Consider the following 4506-nt stretch of genomic DNA (forward strand, 5'->3'; position numbering starts at 1 on the left):
ACGATTTGGGAAATACGCACCACATCCCCATACTCAGTGTTTACAGCTGATCTTTTGTTACCATAATTTGCTGTAGGGGTTGTACACCCACATACACATGAAGGCGCACACACACAATGGAGTCTGGCCCTCAGATGAATTAGAGACCAAAACACACATGCAGCCACCAAGGATCCCGCATGTCCCAATGTTACCTGGATACATATCTTTTCTCCAAAACTATTAAATGGCCACTCTCATGCCAAGGTAAGAAACAAAATGGGTTTTCAGGGACTGAAATGCGAATACCTTCCAAAAAACTGGTGAGAGATGAAACCATTTCCAAAGCTTAAGCATGCTGTGGGGAAAGGCACTTAATGAGCGAGGATGAGGCAGGCATGCCATTGAAATGGGAGGGGCGCCCTCCTGGGCCCTGGGGTGCTTTGCTGCACTCTATGGTGCTCGGAGCTTACATGTCCCTGAATAAGATCAGCTAATAGGGGTTCCGAAGGGACTTGCAGCAGTTCATGGACCATACACCTCTTTGCAAGTTCATGGCAAGTCAAATGCTTTCCTGGTCCAGTGTCCATGCTCATCAAGATTGCAGGGCCTCCGCGCAGCGCTGCAACGTTTTCTGCAAGGTTTGCTCAACCTCCCTTCAGTACTTTTCCTCCTCTCATGCCCTCAAGCCTGTAAAGAAATAGCCCCAGCGCCCCCTTCTGGCCAGAAGCTCTCTAAGGGCAAACCTGGGATGCTTCCCACAATCGTGGTAATTAGCCAGTAGTTTAGTTACAACCACACTCTTATTAATTAACAATGCAAGAAGAGACTGTCCCTGTTTCCTTGGAGACTTAGTTATGCATGCAACTATCGCACTGACTGTTCCCAGAAGTTCAAAAACCTCCAGGTTATTGCCTGCATGGCGTTCACTGCACTGAATGTAGATGGTGACCAGGTGTCCTCATTATGTTCCAGGCTGGTGCTGCTCCAAGCGTGCTCCCCTGACCTGCAGCATCAGCATTACCTGTGAGCTTAATAGGAATGCAGATTCTTGGGCCCCTTCTTGGACCTACTGAATCAGTAACTCTGGGGATCGGAGCCTAGGAATCTGCATTTTAACAATTTCTGCAGATGATTCTGATCCACAGAGAAGGAAAAGGCCTGGCCTAGACCAAGCATGCCCTGGTGTTATGCTCCTATTTATCTCCAGAAACCTTTCTTGACTATTAAAGAGTCGAGCAAAAAGAAACAGAAAGATGTGTATTGTTTGGAATAAGGAATACCTTCTCCCAGGCTTGCCTCTAAGGAGATTCCCCCTGCTCCTACCATTGTCATCCACTTCCTTTTTCATCAAAACCCAGCTTGCAATGGACTCTGAGTCATTCAGTCATCTTCGAGAGATGAAGCTTGGAAATTAAGAGTAGAAACAACCCTCTCACTAAATTGTGAGGCAACCTCACAGAGTCCCCATGAGACAGCATAGCCTGCCAAAAGGAAGCAGGATCAAAAAAGTAACTAGACAGCAGGCAAGTGACAGGTGACATACAAAATGTAAACCTTAGCCCTGCTTTTGTGCTTTTCCAATCTATTGCTGTGAAATGCTGCATCAATTACTGTTAACAGAAGGGCTCAGAATCATTTTGATGGGTTGACTGGTTCTAAGAGGCCAATCTAAGTTTATTTTTACTGGTATTTCTAAAAGATACTTATGTCGGGGAGGGGGACCACTTTTAATATGCTTCGAACTGCAGAAAGCAGACAGCTGGTGACAAAGAGCCATAATGGAGGAGAACAAACTGAACACACCACTGTTTTTTGCAGGAGGGATCTTGGACATCATCTAAATAAACTCCCTGCTTGACACAGCAGTAAACTGAGGCCAGAGTTAAAGACTTGCAAGGAGGGGGAAAAGGCTGTGCACTAGGTTGCCTTTCCACCTGCCCCGTCCTAACTCCAGGTGCGGTGACCAGGTAGGAATTCACAATAATTCGGCCTGAGTCTTAGCCTGCTGGGGTTCCAGAAAATAAATCATTTTTCCAAAAGACACCTGGTCTCTTTGCTGTGTCATCTCCTGGTTCCTACAGATAATCTCCCTCCATAGAGAGCAAACAGGGCCAGAGTCCCCAGGCCCCTGTGTGGAGCTTCCGAGGCAGTTTCCTGCTGCTGTCTTGCTTCTTCTGGGAGGCTGGGGACACCACACAGGCAAGGGCACCTGAGTTTCCCACTTGCTTTCACAGGCCAAGGCATGGGGGAGTCTTCGGAGCCTCAGCCCCTCCACATCCACCCAGTTGCTCTGAGCAGCCGTGTTTACTACTGCACATGACACCTCCGAGGGGCAGGTCATCACCCACTATCACTGGACACCCCACCGCATCAGGATGGCTGTGCCTCGATGCCAAGGAAAGGAGAGCCCGACAGCCCCAGAAGAAGGGCAGGGTGGACCCTCAGCCTGAATCGATTCACACAGCAGGTTTGGTTGGTCCTTCCTCTCCCCAAGAGGCGGTGCCGTGGCTCACCGAGGGCAGAGCTGAGGGTCTGTGGGAGATGAGTGATGGTGGCTCCCTCTAGTGGGCCATCATCAGAAACTGAGCGGCTCTGAGTCTTGGACGGAGATGGCCGGGAGGCATCTGCGGGACAGCACAGCAGTACGGGCAGTTTTTAGAGGAAGTAGATTGTTTTTCTGCTCATCACATCCAGCATGGGGAGGGCCTGGCTACAGACGATCACTCTTGATCTCTGACTGTAGGCCTCCTGGTCAGCAGCAGGCCAGCAGCCCGAGGACATAGCCAGATGAAGCTACCCCTACCCAGGAGGCCCCTCCAGCCCCCAACACCTGCAAGCAACGCACTTCTCTTCTCTGGGCCTGCTTTCCTCCATTTGTTAGGGGCGTGGTGCGCAGCTAGCCTCCCGCCTCTGAAATGCTCCGAAACACTATGATCTAGCATGAATTCACCAAGAGGAAGCCGGTGGCATTGTTCATAGCCTCCTATACTCGGATGGGCCTGACAGTTACCAAGCACTTTCATGAGCATTACGGCACTTTGCTCTACCACGTGAACATCTGATGCCCCTTATCTAATCTCTCACACTCTGCCCCAACAACCAGGTTGGCTTTGTATTCTGAGATTGAGCTGCAAGAGCAAGATCGTCCTCTGTGGTCCACAGAGCCAAACATTCCAGGGCAAGGGTTCAGTCAGGGCTGTTGTCTTGGCCTTGGAGCTCCATGAAAATGAGGCTGTGGAATTCCACTCTTCCTTAGCATTAACAGAAAGTCTGTGAATCGTGCCAGGGTAGTAATGATAATAACAACAATGACTAGCACTTACAAATGCTTCCTGCTGACTGGGCCCAGTAAGTACTCTGCCTACATTATCTCATTTGATCATCACAACCGCCCTCTGTCATAGGTCATCCATAAACCTGCCATCCTTGCTTGCATACCAGAATCATTTTACTAAGAGCCAAAATCACCTGGGTATTATAAATGCCTGCCACAGAGTATACGTACTTCACAAGAACTGAATCAACACGGATGTCCCTAGGCAAGAGGAGAGGGCTTCCATTTCTCATCACGCACCTGGCAATCAGTTTGTCCTTGGTTATCCATGTGATAGAGTTACAAATCTCAGAATTACTGAGTGGGAAGAGACACTGGAGATCATGTGGTCCAATCCCCCGTTTCCAGGGTGACTAGGGAATAAAGACATGGCAGGCACGTCTCCCAGGCCCCTAGTTGTTCAGCCTGAAGCTCTCTCCACTCCAGCGTGCTGTGGCTGCCATGCACTTGAGTAGATGAGCAGCGCCGACAGCTGCCCCCCGCCACAGCCCAGGAAGCTCCCCGGTTGTCCGCCAGCCCATCTAAGCTCAGGGAGCAGAAGCCTTCTGATACCAACCTAAGGCATCCAAGCGTGTCCTGGGAACGTGGTTCACTGCTACCCCACCCTGAAAACAAAGACAGCAGTCGCCGTGGAATGGTGCATCCCAAAGACAGGCAGAGGGCACAGAGCAGGGACCGTGTGAGGGTAGCCGCAGCCTCTGCCCTCCCGCTACGAGCTCTGATGGAGATGTTCTCACTGATTTGCCTTCCTTTCCCCAGAATGATCTGGGGTTCTCCTGCTGGCTCACTCGTCACCCCACCTTCTTCTTCCCTTCCATCTCTGTCCCAGGATACTTTGGTCTCCGGCTTCCCACTGTGGCATGGCTTCCACTGGACATTACGATATCCCACCCTTCACTTCCCGGCTGGAGTCAGTGCCAGTCATGGCCCTGCTTTCCCAGGAGGGGGACAGAAAGAGAACCTTCCAGATGATCTCCCTTTACTGCTCTGTGGCCATAATCTTGGGGGGCAGTGTCCTAGTCCGAGGGTACTTTGCTATCGGTGTCCTGTCACTTGGCTGAGAAGCAGACTTGCTCTGCTCCGGTTTGTGGGGAGGGTGAGGAACTGAAGACGGCGGTGAGCAGAATCAGGGGGTGGCGGTGCGGAGAAGAGTGAGAGACTGAGAATGAGTCACGAAAACCCAGATGCCT

Source organism: Cynocephalus volans, chromosome 1 (genome assembly GCF_027409185.1).
Source record: "Cynocephalus volans isolate mCynVol1 chromosome 1, mCynVol1.pri, whole genome shotgun sequence".
Taxonomy (NCBI): domain Eukaryota; kingdom Metazoa; phylum Chordata; class Mammalia; order Dermoptera; family Cynocephalidae; genus Cynocephalus; species Cynocephalus volans.